We start from the raw sequence: 16,369 nt of genomic DNA, 5'->3' as shown, positions 1-16,369 counted from the left end.
AACATTAATTAATAACATTATATAAATTTCAGTTATACAACTTTATAATACGACATCTGTATACTGTATTGTGTGCTCACCACTGGAAGTCTGGCGTCCTTCCATCACCATATATTTGTCCCCCTTTATCTATTTTGTCCTCTCCCCTACCCCCTTTCTCTTCTGGTAACCACCATTCTGTTGTCTGTATCTATGATGTTTTTTTGTTTTGTTTGTTCATTTGTTGCTTTTTGTTTTATATCCCATATATGAGTGAAATCAGTTTTTGTCCTTTTTCGTCTGATTTATTTCACTTAGCATAATACTCTCCAGATCCATCCATGTTGTCACAAATGGCAATATTCATCTTTTTTTATGGCTGTGTAGTATTCCATTATGTATATGTACCACATCTTCTGTATCTAATCATCTGTCAATGGACACTAAAGTTGTTTCCATGTCATTGTGAATAATGACTCAGAGGTCCCAATGCATGGATTTTTCAGGCGTGTTTGTGTGTTGAGTAGGGGATCCTTTGTTGACTTATAGTTGTCTGACTTGTAAGTTTAAGGGGAGAATCAAAGGAGTCTTCTCATTCTGCCATGATGCTGATGTCACTAGTTGTGAGCACCTTTTAAAGTATTAGTTTTCTCTCTTGGAGTCGAAAAAGACCTCAAGGAATATCATCCAGTGCTCTTTCTTGAAGAAAGTAAGGCCCAGAGATTTGTCTCAAACTGCTCAAGTTAGTGGCAGTTGGGAATGAGACCATGTTTCCTGGCTCCTTTTTCCATAGTTCCCATGGTGATCATATTTACTAAATCCCCAAATCAGAACAAATGGTGTGAAAACCTTGAATGTATACATAGGTCAGTGGCGCAAAATACTTGAAAATGGGGCTGGCTTTGAAATTTTGTTATATTACTACAAGTATAATCCATAAGGAGGCAACATAATGTAGTATTTCTCAGTCTAGACTGCCTGAGATGAAATTTTGGCTTCATTGCTCACTGGTTAGGCAATCTTGGGCATGTTTCCTCAGCATCTTACAAAGTTAGGGTAATAATGGTACCTACTTCTAAGGGATATTGTGAGGATGACACACGATCATCATGCATAACAGAGTTCTGTACAGCGCCTGGTACATAGATCAAAACATGTTATCTGTCCTTATTATTCTACGGGTTTGTTCACAGATACGGTGAACACTGTTCACTCTTTGCACTGGAATATATTAGGGCTGTTAAATAAGGGGAACGTGCTATTAATAAAATATTGCTGTATGTCAGATACCCATATGTTGTTCATAAGTTTGAGATAACCCATTTTTTACAACCATTCCAGAAGTATAGCTATTTAAGTGATACATATCCCAGTTTCTCTAATTGTGCTTTTATTCTCTTATCAAAAATATAAACAAAAACACAGTTTAACATTGAGCATTATTATTTCAGGGAATCTGGGATTCATTGGATACACCAACCAAACACCTCAGTTTGTGTGGTATGGTGGACATAAAGGATTACTGTTTACAGATCAAATTTCAAACACAACAGTAATATTCTGAACAAAGTTTCTAATTAAGTAAAGCTAACTTTTCTCTTTTTTATGAAAATTTATTGGGGTGACAATCGTTAACAAAGCTACATAGGTTTCAAATGTACAATTCTATAATAGAGCATCTATATATTACATTGTGTGTTCACCACCCAGAGTCAGTTCTCCTTCTGTCACCATATATTTGATCCCCTTTACCCTCTTCTACCATCCTCCGTCTCCCCTTACCCTCGGGTAAACACTAAACTATTGTCTGTATCTATGAGTTTTTGTTTCTTTATTTGTAGCTCACTTTTATTAATCTTGCCTAAAAAATATTTCACAAAATATATCATCATAAAAGTGTAAAGAATAACACCACACCCATGGACCCACAAATCAGCTAAAATATAAAATACTACAAATACATTTGGAACCCCTCTATAACTTTCTCCCTCTCTACTCTCCTATTTTAGATTTTATCTTAAATTCAGACACCCATATTCATGTCTTTATACTTTTACTACAAATGTATGTATACCTAAACAACATATACTGTTGTTTTTTACATATTTACACATCATAAGTGGCATTATTCTGACTCATTTTCTTTTTTGCTTAATGTTTTGCTTGTAAGAATCATCAGAGTTGATGTGTGCAGCTCTAGAATATTTGTGCTGCTATATAATATTCCATCGTAAGAAATTTATTCTAATGATAGATCTTTGGGTGTTTTAATTTTTAAATTTTTTTTTTGCTTTTGCAATGTTGCTTTTATGGTATATGTATGTCATCTTAGCACATTTGCAAGAGCTTCTTTAGGGTTTAAAACTAAAGATGGCTATTTCTGGGCTGTACATTAAAAAATATTTCTTTGGGCTATATTTTAAAATTTTAGAACTTTTTCTCGAAATTTCATATATCTCTTTTACACTGATAACTGTGGTGAAATGCACATCTGAAAGAGGTTATACACTCCAGGGTTTCTCCCTTATAGCTGAGGCAGGAGTGACCCTGTACTTTGAAGGACGTGATGCCTTGTGGGGTAACTTTGACCCTTGGGAGATCAGAGCTATGAATGATTTATTCTCTTTCCTCCCCACCCCCAACCCCATGGATTTTTAGGAGTCACAACCATTTCAAAACATCCTTCTGAAAACATGCTGTGGTCTTCTGGGTTACATACTGTCTTATACTTGCTCTCCCTCCATCTCTGTCTCATTATTCCCCCCGCCCACCCTCCTGCTTCCCTGAGATAACAACCCCCTAAAAGTGCTATCACATGAGTTTTTGCTTTAGGCTCTGCTTTCTAACCTAGGCGAAAACAGAGAAACTTTGAAATATCTGAATCTTCATGAATGACTATTCTATAAATGGATTTTGTCTCTAGGTTCCAGTGTACACATTGATGTTTATACAGAAATAAATTTAATTCTCTCAGATAATTAGAAAAGAGGCAAGTGTAAGTATCTAAAGAAGTATTTATTAAACCAAGGGCAGGTCAGTGGACTTCATCATAAGCTTTAGGAAAACTTTCCAGGGGCTTGGATGTAGAAAGAGAGAGAATTGAATCAACCCGTAACACAATAGAGACTGTTAAATCAAAAGAACCTGATCCCTGAAAGAGGATTTAGTTTCATCAAAACACCACCATTTATCTTGTTAATATAACATTAATTTAAACTTCATTGGTATTGTAGTTTGTTTTGGAGAAAGTATAAGCTTCAGGAGTTTAAGCTGAACCTAGTTTGGATTTGGATACATTTTAGAATATTATAATAAAACTAATTGTGTCAACACTTGTGGGTGTCCCTGATTTTCTTTTAAAAGAGGTTCATTTTCTAAAGTTTGAGAAACTACTTTTTTCATAATTTCCCCCCTACTAGATCCCTCTGTTACTCGGGGCTCCGCTTGCTAGGATAGCTCCCACTCGCCAGATCGCCCACCGGGTGGGGGACAGCTTAGAGCTGCTTTACAGGCGCTCTGGGAACCATGCTGGTGGACACCTTGGCTTTCATCTCCTGGGGCTCGGACTGGCTAGGTGTGGTAGACGTTTCCAGATTCAGTTTGTGCATTTCCCTTAGCCAGCCCCCGGCTCAGTGACTTACAGATGCTCTAAATCGCCCACGCTCTTACTGTCTCCTTTTCAAACTCAAGTCACCCTCCCTCAACTCCGCGGCCACCCCTCCACCGTGTCTCCTCTAGAGCTCTTTCCCAACCTTGCCTGATTATAGCCGCGTCTTTAAAATACAGACTTTCAGACTGTTTTTCTAGAAATTCTAGCTGTCTAGAGATAAGGGTCAGGGATCTGCATTTTAACAAGTGCCCCAGAAAAGTCTTACTGGCAGGCAAGTTTGAGAAACCTGACTCTAGGGTTTCCTCTGTCCCCACGCTTTTTCCCTGAAGGCACCTCACCCGTCGCTGGATGAGCCGAGTTAGTAACTCACGTTTGGTAAATTTCTCCAGTGCCAGACTCTTCAGCCGCCGTGTGCGGTTGCCAGGCGACCGGACGCTCCTGGTCTGGCCACGGCTCACGGGAAATCTCGCGATGTCTCCGGAAGTGCCCGCCCCTGTGGCCCCGCGGGGGTCTTGTCTCTGTGACGCTGCGGCTGGAGGTTGATGGTAGTCCCCAGGCGGGGTGTGAGTGAAGGCATTTAGCTCGATGAGGCCACATTTGCGTTTTAGGGGACCAACCGGTAGCCAGGACAATTTTTGGCAGGCCACCATTTCCCCCTACTGGATTTTCCTCGCATCAGTATTGAACGTTTCAGTGCCCCCAAACCAATCACCTTCTCCCAATAACAGACCAGGAAACAAATTGTCTAAATCAAAGTACAGCCCATACTTCACTCTTTCCTCAGATAAACTCCAGACTGTTTAGGGTTGCATTCCCGCCCATTCATCAGGACCAGCCTCCCCGCTTGCCTCTTGCCCTCTGGACTCCAGTATTCCAACCTGGGTGTTGGCCCCCTGTGCCCTGTTCTAATGAACTTGAACCTCACCTCTCCCCTTCTCAAGGTACCAGTAGGACACGCTTTCTTTCCTTCTTAATCCTTATTTTCCCTTTTAAGATTGAAGGACTCAGCTTGTAATTAGCACATCCTTTTTGAAGCCTTTTTATGCCCTCAGTCTTACGTGATGCTGCTTTGTGCCCCCAAACAGCTAGGCTATATTAAGTTCTTTTCGCATAACAGTCACCACACTGCTATATGTTTGTTACTTACCCATATCTCCAATAAAATGGTAAATTCTTTGAGGGCAAGGATTATGTCTTTAACCTCCTTATTCCCAGGACCTGGCAAAGTACTTTGTGGATTAGCAGTCACTCCATAAATGAATAATTTATAAATGAAGGAGAAGAACAATAAAACAGGGAACTGACATTTACAGTGGAAAGACTGGGGCGCGTTAGGGATATGATAAAATAAGCAATCTGGATGTAAGGGACAGAGCAAGCTGGGAAACAGTGGGAAACAGCTGTGCTCTTGGAGGGGCAGAGCATGCTGGAAAGGTTGTCGTTGTTCCTTGAGCAAAGGAACATGAAAATAGGAGATTGTTAAGGGTTACAAGGCAACCTAGAGCCCGTGTGGACAGGCCAGTTTGCCATTTTACAGATGAGGAAACTTCCAGACCTAGAGACAAGACAAATATGTGGAAGGTCGCATCAGAGGTGGCAGAGAGGGAGTTTACCCTTGAGCCCCTGATTTCAAGCCCAGATCCGCTTTCCTTCTCTATCACTGATGGGTGAAGTGAGTAGCCTACAAAGCGGGGCAGAGGGATGGGGACAGGTGAACCCTAATCCCATTCGGGACATTGTTGCTGAAGTCCAGTTGTGAGGCACTTTTGGCCTGGATTAGAGTGAAAGCAAAGAAAGTGGCAAGGAATGAACAAATTGAGGAGGTATCTTGAAGCATGATTTAATAAGGAGAGATCCGATAGGATAAACGGGAGGGAGAAATTGAAGATAACTCCGGGATAAAGGAACAATAGTGGAAAAAGAGGAGAGATGTCAAGTAATTTGAGGGGAAGTGGATGTGTTGGTTTACACACCTAAGTGTGAGGTGCGATAGATTTAAGAGTTTCCAGAATAGAAGAATCACTGAAACTATAAGGCCATAAATGGTAGTGAGGGAGAAAAATAGGGAAAAGAGAAATATAGCAAGTCAGTAACTATGCCAACTAGTTTGGATGGCAGAGGGAAGCAAAGCTGGTTAAGATGTCAGAGAAAGATTCATCATAAGTGAGATTCTGAGACCAAGTAATAATTCAGTGATTCAGGAGCTAATACTTTAGATGTGGACACCAGAGAAAGAGTTTAAGAAGGGAGTTGCCTAACAATAAAAAGCGATAGAAGGTATGGAGAAGTAAAAAATGGTCAAAATAATATGGCTAAAACTCTATGGCACAAATCAGATGCCCTTTGTCACCTGTTTTATAGGTCATTCGCTGGGGAACAAGAGCTTTGGCAATGTTTGCAGGGCTGTCCCGTTACTCTGGGTAGCATTCAGTTAACTCTGCCAGGAACGTGTTCAGCAAGGCTTCATTGGAAATCAGTCACTCAGTTAATCTTTATTTTTTTAACAATTTCATATATCATTATAAGAGGGAGTATGGTCTCATTTGTGGTAAAATTATATACACATTTAAATGTCTAAAAAGATCTATAAGTATAGACTTAGATGTAGATCTATACCTATATCTATACACCAAAATATATAATAGTGGTTATTTCTTGGTGGTGGGATTATGATTGTTTCTCTTATTTTAGTCATTAGGTTTTAAAAAATGATAAAATTATATTCTGAAAGTTCATTTTGGATCCTGCTCTTTGTGGAATTGAAAATCGCTTTGTGACTGCTGGTATTTAAAATAGTTTTAAATGGTTGAATTACTAATTAACTTTTTTCATGCAACAAGTTAAGCTTAAGAGAAAGTATTTTCTCATTAAGATGTGAAATATAATTCCTGTCTAGTGGCACACAGTGTTAAACAATCGTCTGTGTATTTTCCAATGTGGCAGAAATTTGGCAGACTACAAGAAATACTTGTTTTCAGTGCCACATTTGTAAGTTCAGTGTAAAGTAGTCTAAGAGTTACACTTTGACAGATGTTGGGAAATTTGTATTTGTAAAAAAAAAATTGTGAAGCCTTGAGAATCATTTTAAAAGGCACTGTTGGAAGAATCATGCTAAAAAGCATATTTTACAAAGTCTCCACTGGAGTTTCCAAGTAACTAGATAGAAATACCCCTTTTATTTCAAAAATTTTTGTATATATCTTTGTACATTTTTTTGTACTTCTTGACCTTCTAGAGTACATGCTACACAGCCCTGTGGGAAGCACTAAGCAAACCCTTTAATGATCAGTCACTTTCATTGAGAAAGCCACATTTTAGAGGGCCTAGACATGTATGTCATCACATAATTCTGTACAGAAAAATTAGCTTTTATTGGAGTTAACTCCTTTTGTCTTGACCTTGTAGGTTGGTAAATATTAGCGACTAAGGTAGGCAGACTTTTAAGATGGTCTCAGTGATCTCACCTCCTGGTCTTCAGGCTCTTGTGTAATCACCTCAACTTGAATGTGGGCTGGACCTAATGACTTGTCCCAACCAATAGAATAAGGCAAAGCTGATGAGCTGTCATTTCCGCAATTAGGTTACAATAGATTGTGAGTTCTGTCTTCCTAGCAGACTCTCTCTATTGTTTTTTTAGCTTGCACTTGCTTATAGACCAAGCTGTCACTCAGGAGAGTCTCACTTGGTAAGGAAGTGAGGATGGCCTATAGCCAAAAGCTAGTGAGGAACTGAGAGCCTCAAGTCCAACAGGAAACTAAATGGCAACAACTATGGTTTAAGCTTGGAAGTCCATCCTTCCACAGTTGAGCTTTCAGACGAGACCTCATCCCTGGCCAACACCTTGATTGCAGCCTTGTGAGTGACCCTGAAGCAGAGGACCCAAATTCCTGGCCCATGATATCTGTGAAATAATAAATATATGTTGTTTTAAACCACAAAGTTTTGGGGTAATTTGTTATGCAGCAATAAATAGCTAATACAGGCAGCAATGGAAAATTCCCCGAAGGAGGGAAGATTTACTTAGAAATTTGGGACATGATTCCCATTTTCTTTTCTTTTTTTTAATAATTAAAGTTTATTGGGGTGACAATTGTTAGTAAGGTTACATAGATTTCAGGTGTACAATTCTGTATTACATCATCTATAAATCCCATTGTGTGTTCACCACCCTGAGTCAGTTCTCCTTCCATCACCATATATTTGATTCCCTTTACCCTCATCTACCGCCCCCTCCCCCTTTACCCTCTAATAACCACTAAGCTATTGTCTGTGTCTATGAGTTTTTGTTTCTCATTTGTTTGTCTTGTTCTTTTATTGTTTTTGGTTTATATACCACATATCAGTGAAATCATATGGTTCGCTGCTTTTTCAGTCTGACTTATTTCGCTTGGCATTATAATCTCAGGATCCATCCATGTTGTCACAAATGGTCCTATTTCACCTTTTCTTACCACGAATAGTATTCCATTGTGTATACATACCACAACTTCTTTATCCATTCATCTATCGAAAGACATTTTGGTTGTTTCCATGTCTTGACCACTGTAAATAAAGCTGCAATGAATGTTGGAGCACACTTGTCTTTATGGATAAATGTTTTCAGATTTTTTTGGTAGATTCCCAGGAGAGGGATTGCTGGGTCATATGGTAATTCTATTCATAATTTTTTGAGGAACCTCCACACTGCCTTCCATAGCGGCTGCAGCAATCTACATTCCCACCAACAGTGTATGAGGGTTCCTTTTTCTCCACAGCCTCTCCAACACTTGTTACTATTTGTCTTGTTGATGATAGCCATTCTAACTGGGGTGAGGTGATATCTCATTGTGGTTTTATTTGCATTTCTCTGATGATTAGTGATGTTGACCATTTTTTCATATGTCTATTTGCCATTTGTATGTCCTCTTCGGTGAAATGTCTCTTCAGGTCCTCTGCCCATTTTTCTGTTGGGTTGTTTGTTTTTTCGTTATTGAGTTGTATGAGTTCCTTGTATATTTTGGACATTAGCCCCTTATCGAAGGCACTGTTTGCAAAAATCATCTCCCATTCAGTTGGTTGGCTCTTTATTTTGTCGATGGTTTCTTTTGCTGTGCAGAAGCTTTTAAGTTTGATATAGTCCCATTCATTTATTTGAACTTTTACTTTCCTTGCCTTTGGAATCAAATTCATGAAATGCTCTTTGAACCCAAGGTCCATAAGTTTAGTACCTATGTTTTCTTCTATGCAGTTTATTGTTTCAGGTCTTATGCTTAAGTCTTTGATCCATTTTGAATTAATTTTGGTACATGGTGACAGATAGCAGTCCAGTTTCATTCTTTTGCACGTGGCTTTCCAATTCTGCCAGCACCATTTATTGAAGAGGCTGTCTTTTCTCCATTGTATGTTTTTTGCTTCTTTGTCAAAAATTATCTGTCCAGGGCCGGCCCGGTGGCTCAGCCGGTTAGAGCTCCATGCTCCTAACTCCGAAGGTTGCCGGTTCGATTCCCACATGGGCCATTGGGCTCTCAACTACAAGGTTGCCAGTTCAACTCCTCGAGTCCCGCAAGGGATGGTGGACAGTGCCCCCTGCAACTAAGATTGAACATGGCACCTTGAGCCACTGAGCTCCCAGATGGCTCAGTTGGTTGGAATGCGTCCTCTCAACCACAAGGTTGCTGGTTCGACTCCCGCAAGGGATGGTGGGCTGCACCCCCTGCAACTAGAAAATGGCAACTGGACCTGTAGCTGAGCTGCGCCCTCCACAACTAAGATTGAAAGGACAACAACTTGACTTGGAAAAAAGGCCTAGAAGTACACACAGTTCCCCAATAAAGGGCTGTTCCCCTTCCCCAATAAAATCTTTAAAAAAAATTATCTGTCCATATTTATGTGGTCTTATTTCTGGGTTCGCAATTCTATTCCATTGATGTATGTGTCTGTTTTTCGGCCAATACCATGCTGTTTGATTATTGTTTCCCTGTAGTACAAGCTAAAGTCAGGGAGTGTGATACCTCCAGTATTGTTCTTTTTTCTTAAGATTGCTTTGGCTATTCGGGGTCTTTTGTGGTTCCAAACAAATCTGATGATTTTTTGTTCTATTTCTTTAAAAAATGCCATTGGAATTTTGTTGGGGATTGCATTAAATCTGTATATTGCTTTGGGTAATATGGCCATTTTAACTATGTTGATTCTTCCAATCCTTGAGCACGGAATGTCTTTCCATTTCTTTGTGTCTTCTTCAATTTCTTTAAAAAATGTCTTATAGTTTTCAGCATATAGGTCTTTCACATCCTTGGTTAAGTTTATTCCTAGGTATTTTATTCTTTTTGGTGCAATTGCAAAAGGAATTTTTTTTTATATTTCTTTTTCTGGGATTTCATTGTTAGTATATAGGAATGCAATGGATTTTGTACGTTGATTTTGTAGCCAACAAATTTACTGTATTCATTGATTGTTTCTAATAGCTTTTTGGTGGAGTCTTTACGGTTTTCTATGTATTGCATCATGTTATCTGCAAAGAGTGACAATTTAACTTCTTCATTCCCAATTTGGATGCCTTTTATTTCTTTTTCTTGCCTGATTGCTCTGGTGAGGACTTCCAACACTGTGTTGAAAAGCAGAGGTGATAGGGGACAGCCCTGTCGTGTTCCTCAATGCAGAGCAAAGGGCTTCAGTTTTTCACTGTTAATTGCGATATTAGCTGAGGGTTTGTCATATATGGTCTTTATTATGTAAGGTATTTTCCTTCTATACCTATTTTATTAAGTGTTTTAATCATAAATGGATGTTGTATCTTGTCAAATGCTTTTTCTGCATCAATTGATATAATCATATGATTTTTGTCCTTTATTTTGTTTATGTGATGTATCACATTGATGGATTTGCGGATGTTGAACCATCCTGGTGCCCTGGGGATGAACCCCACTTGGTCGTGATGAATAATCTTTTTATGCATTGTCGAATTCAATTTGCTAGAATTTTGTTAAGGATTTTGCATCTGTATTCATCACAGATATTGGTCTGTAATTTTCTTTTTTTATGTTATCCTTACTAGGTTTGGTATCAGGGTAATGTTGGCCCATAAAATGAGTTAGGGAAGAATGTCTCTTTTTCAATTTTTTGGAAGAGATGATTCCCATTTTCATAGGACATTCTGAGTGGAGCTCAGAGGAGAGAAATGAAAGTCACTGTAGGAGGTTGTAGCTTAGCTGAAATGAAAATATTCATTTATGGAAGCTGCCAGTTGAAGAATCAACATAAAGGAAGCCCTTTGGTTATGGATGAAGCAGTTTCCATTCATGGTGTGAATCTTGATTTCTGTAACCTGGAGATGAGCATTTAATTGAGAACTTTATGGCCTTCTAATTATTGCCATGATATACAAAATACGGGTACCGATAAACAGTTGTTTAAAAACTTACCTTAGTAACTAATTTATGCATTTATTAAATACAGTAATGCTATTATATAGGTTATACATAAAACAATCCAACGTATTTCTCCTGAGTTCCAGGCATATCCATCCAACTGGATATGAATTCCTAGAGGAACTGTAAAGTGAACCTGTCAAAAACTGAACTCATTTCTATCCTGCACAAAACTGATCTGTCTCCTCAGTTTCCCACTGTCTTTCCCACAGTCCACCCTGCTCCCCAAAGTAGAGTCCAAAAGCCACCTCCAGTACTGTCTCACATACTGGAACCCCCACATTCAGTCACCAAATCAAGTTCACTTAATCTCGGAAACTTTCAAACCCAGCTGTCTCTCCCTGTCCCCTTCACCACTAAGAATGGATATGAAAGGATTTTCTCAAGTTTTATTTTAAAAAATTTATGATCTTTAATGTACAGAAAGTGTCTTCTAAAATGCTTTATTTCTACCTTCCACTAGAGAGTCAAATTGTAATAAATATACCATGTGTGAGATGTGATGTAAATTAAGGGATCTAAGCTGAAAATCAGTTTCCTTACTTTAAAGTCGCACTTATACTGTTAATATATCTTAGAGTAAATATGTTTTCTGAAAAGTATTTTTGCAAACATTGTCACTGATTTTCTAATTAAATAATGTTTTGTCTTTATCTCTGAAACATCCACTGTCAACAGTCTAACACTTTAGTGTGAGTCTTGCAGGGAGCATTTGCAAGAAAGGGACTTATAATTTTAGAAAAAGTTTAGATTAGGTTTCAGGAACAGTTCATTGCTTATGTTTTAGAAAATTTTTAAATTGTCTTTTGAACCAAGGGTGGGGAACCTCTGTCTTGTAATAGAGATTTAAGACTTTGCTTAAGTTTATCAGGCCAATAATAAGTTCAGCAAAAGTTTAATTAGTTGGTGATGGATTGAGGCTGAGAGTGAAACTTAGCAATGTAATGTACTCTATCCTTGTATCTTTCAAAATAACTTGTTAAAGTCAGTGAAAACATCTTGTATATCTGTATACTGGTATTTAATTGCTTTATTTTCTTGGCTCTTGTCTGCATTTTTGGGTCAGCTTGTTTGAAAAGAGTTTCACTTCTTTATGCTTGTTTTTTAAAATGGCTGGTCCTTTTTTTACTAGTATGTGGCCTTTTGCACATTTCTGCAATAGAGAAACTTTATTGAACAATTAAAAAATTTTTTTAAATTTCTTTTAAATCTATGAAGAAGTTGGGGAAATGATATTCATTTGATAATAATCTAACAGTGCAACAAAAGTCAGTTTCCCGTAAAAAAGGCATGAACACATTTAATCTTGTCATTCTAAAAACACATATTGTTAACGTTTCTTAAAAGCAAACTGAACCATCCACTGCATTTGTTTCTTCATTGAACAGATATTTACTGCGTGCCTGCTATGTGCCATTGTTCAAGGTGCTGGGGATGCAGAAGGTAGCCCAAGTTCCCACTCCCGTGGAGCTTACATTCTAGTAAGAGGAGACAGACAGTGAAAAAGTAAGTATATCAGTGACCAAGATAATTTCTGATTGTGGTACATTCTGTGAAGGAAACAAATAGAGGGAACCTGCGGTGTAGCAGTAGGGAGGAAAGAGGGAAAGGAAGAAGTGTTTCCTTGAGCTGAGGGAGACAGGCCAGGCCTCTCTGAGGACAATGTGAGCGGAGATTGGAGGAATGAGCCAGGCTTGTGAGAGCCTGTGAGGGAGTGTTCCAGGCCCAGGAAGCAGCCAGTTTGAAGGCGAGGAGACGGGCAAGAGCTGGGTGAGCATAAGCATTCAGGACAGTGTGGATGAAGTGTGGTGAGGAGGAGAATAAAATGAGAGGAAGCAGGAAGCAGATCAGCCTTTAGCCCATAGTGAGAAATTGGGATTTTGATATATAGCAGTATTTAACTCTTAAGGCAGAATGTAAATTTTCCTTGTGTTAATAGGAAAAAACGAAATGTATTATATTTAGAGTTTGAAGGAGCGAGCAGTTGCCTGTGTATTATAAAAGTTGAAATTCAAAATCTCGATTGAAATATAATGTTCTTGTAGTGTGTGTGATATTAATGTGAGGGATATTTAAAGATACTCTTAGAAATCTAGGAGCAGGAGCCTGAGAGTTAGAAAATATAAGTTCTATGTGTGCTTCAAAATCTCTTATTAATACAGCTTTCGTTTCAGTTTTGCTCTTCACTGAAATAGGTTAGCACTTGTTAATATATTATTTTTAGATCTGGGGATAATTAAAAGCCTGTAATGTTGATATCTGTCTGAATGAATTACCATTTCTGTAGTTCATAGTTCCTTAGTTTTAAGTGATATAGTGTTTTACCTTAAATATTAAGACTAGTCAGAAAGTTTAAAAATAATCTCTTAAAAAGTGATGTTAATGTATAATTCTCACATCAGTGGCATATACGTTAACTTCTCTGAAGCTATAGAACATTTTAGATGGTTGTAATTATTCAACGTGGTGTGTCCTCATATATAAGATTATAAATTAATTTCTTTAGTTTATTTTGTGTTACTTTATTTAAGCCCAGAATCTTCAGATAATAAGCTCAAGTTTACTGGAATCATATGCAGAAATGATAGGTGGATTACATAGGAATTGAAGTGAAATATCAAAGCTAAACACATGCATGTTTTAAAGGACTTATTTAGTATCGTCATCAATAATAATAATAATAATAATAATAAGTTGAATATGAAGATGGAGTATGATGTAGTAAATTCTAGGAACAAAATGAATCATTTAAATTAAGCATTCATTTGGAGACAAGCTTATACCAACTAATTTTTCAGGAAGGAAGGTAAGTAGTTTAAAGTAATGACTGATAATGGTAAACATATTCATAGTTATATGATGGATATTTATAATCTTCTAAAATCTAACATAAAGATTACAGATCTCTATTCTTAGACAATACACTTCTTTTTGCATACGCCTCTTAGGTTATGAAATGTACAACTGTAGTTCATCAAAATGTGCCCTAAGGCAGAATACCATTTTACTCAGTCATTAGAAAGTTTAGCATAATTGCTTAGTATAATCCAAAGAAAATATGAGTACTGACATCAGGGACTCTCCAATTTGTTAGGCAATCGCTCCATAATTTTTGGCACCAAGATAATCCACATGTTGAAAAAGCAATTAATCATTGGTGTTAGTTATCAAGCTATGATTTGAGCTGTTTCCTCCCAAATTTGACCTGAAATGACAAGAGTTCCTTATTTCATTTTTGTAATATTCTGATTTTTGAGATCAAAAGTTTAAGTATGCCAATCTGGTTACAGTTGACCTGCATTTCATGTTATTAGTTTTCTAAAATAAGTAATCATAACTTGATATTTATAAAGATGAATGGTATTTCTTCTACTAATATTTGGATAAAAGGTTTAGTAACCTTTAGAAACTTACAAACTGATTACTTCAGAAGTTACCTGAAGTCCTTAAACTAGCATTTTTGCCCCCAAAAGGTATATTTATTTGCAGTTGGAACTTGTATTGAAAATAGGCCAAAACGAGAGAATGCACAATCAGATTTTCAATTTCCTAACTCGTATTTTGCAAACTCAGTGACATAGACACATCGATTATTAAACAGTAAGTGAAATAATTACCTGATCATAATTTGAACATAACCATCTTTCTTTAAATCTTTCATTAATTATCTTTAATATTATAAGGATGAGCAAAAAAAGAGCCATTATTCTGTGTAGTACATTTTCCTATCTTCTACAACAGCCCCCTTGGAACAGAAAAGCCCCCCACATTGCTCACCAATGTATGTGTCTTTGGAGTTAAAACAATCCAGAAATATAGAAAGAAACCTTGGAACTCAACAGTCTGTGTTCAGTTCAGTTTATTCAGCTACACGTGGACACAGTGCAGACTTAGCAATATAAATGAACTCTTCTCTGCACGCATGACTTCTGCATCTGTACCTCATCACTCTCAGACGGTTTTTGGAAACTGAACCTCTGCAATCTGTAGGACTCCAACTCCCAAACAGTTTCTCTGCTTCATTGTAAAGTTACTAATGCTTCTGCCTGTCTGTGTTTATTTTCAAGTGGCCGTACTATGGGCAGTTTATTATTCTATTGTGCAATGCAGTGATTTTTCAAAATCCTGCATACTAAGTAGGTAGTCATACTAATTTGCGACAACAGTCTTCAGGCTAGATCCCTCAAATGAAGCACGCACGTGATGTTTGGTTTTAGAGCTGATTTTCCAAATTAAGAAACAATGGATCCCAAATGGTTTCTCTTCCTGTTGGCTCTTTGTTCTTGGCTGTACAACTGATTTGAAAATAACGTGTGTAGTGTTTTATTGTTAATCAACAAATAAAGCACGTAGAATTTAGTGCTCATATAACTGGACAACGGAACCTAAAAAATGGTACTAAATGTCTACATTCTCAATTATATCTAAGTTAATGTTGAATTGTTTGGAACTTGGACCTTGGGATATTAAAACAATCGGGGAAATTTGGAACACCCTTGATTCTGGGATCTCGCTGTACCCTGGACTGGTCCCAGTCCCCATTCTATATCCACTGACCTCTCTCCATCTCTTCTTTAGCCTGTGCTTCTGGCTCGTTTTATTACTTGGGCATTGGGATCAAGTTTTTCATGACGATTGACATTTCCTGTATATTATCACCAAAGAGCTTGAGAAATTATCTCTGAAAAAAGTTGAAACTGAACAAAAAACAGACTTCATTTAGAAAATGGCCTTTTCAGCTCCTGAATAGCTCAAGGCGGCTGTAAGATAATACTTTGCAGGAAAAGGTAACCCCAATACATTAGTTTTTGAATGATGGCTGCAAATTGAACGCTGATTTCCTAAAAACTCAATAATGTAAATTGGAGCACTTATACCAAAAGTGATCATGACAATACATTAACACTTGAAGATGCACTTTAAAAATACTTGTAAAGGATCTTGCTTTCGAAATAAAGTAACTGCATTTACAATAAAACACAAATGCTCCTTTCTGGGGCTACTTTTGCCTGGGCTGGACCAATGAGTAGAGGGGATAGAGGGGACATTGTTGATTGTCTCTGTATTATCCATTTCACCTCTCAGTGTGTTGCAGTTATGTATTTTGGATATTATTGACTCCAGGGGTGGCCTTTATTTGGTCTAAAGCAGTCAGTATATATAATCCCAAGGGTGGGCTCACAACTCAAGTTAGACCAATCAGAGTGAAGTGGGAGCCTGTTTTGACAGTTGTAAGCAGCTCTTTCACCCTAACTGGATGGTGTGATGTGCAGCCAGTTTGGGTGAATCAGCTTTAGGTTTAAGTCAAGACGTGGAGGGCAAAGCTGAGAACCATGGTAGGAAGCTTAATCCCACTGTACCTGAACCATGTTTG

At 37.8% G+C, this 16,369-nt stretch overlaps 1 protein-coding gene and 1 long non-coding RNA gene across 3 annotated transcripts in view; one reads left to right on the top strand and one right to left on the bottom strand.

Annotated features, from left to right (window-relative positions):
• The window catches only part of PPP1R42 (protein phosphatase 1 regulatory subunit 42), a 34,223-nt gene extending 30,217 nt beyond the window's left edge, over positions 1-4,006 (bottom strand). The window contains exon 1 of the mRNA XM_074318664.1: positions 3,960-4,006. The gene's annotated coding sequence lies outside the window, so the exon portion shown is untranslated. The remainder of the gene's footprint in view (positions 1-3,959) is intronic.
• LOC141568513 (uncharacterized) overlaps positions 1-16,369 on the top strand; it is a 60,469-nt gene that overhangs the window by 36,232 nt on the left and 7,868 nt on the right. For both annotated transcript variants that reach the window (XR_012491667.1, XR_012491665.1), the window contains exon 4: positions 12,384-12,501. This is a non-coding gene — a long non-coding RNA (uncharacterized LOC141568513). The remainder of the gene's footprint in view (positions 1-12,383; positions 12,502-16,369) is intronic.

This window comes from Rhinolophus sinicus, linkage group LG14 (assembly GCF_036562045.2).
Source record: "Rhinolophus sinicus isolate RSC01 linkage group LG14, ASM3656204v1, whole genome shotgun sequence".
Lineage (NCBI taxonomy): Eukaryota > Metazoa > Chordata > Mammalia > Chiroptera > Rhinolophidae > Rhinolophus > Rhinolophus sinicus.
The sequence above is the reverse complement of the archived record's forward strand: the minus strand, read 5'-3'. Positions and strand labels throughout refer to the sequence as shown.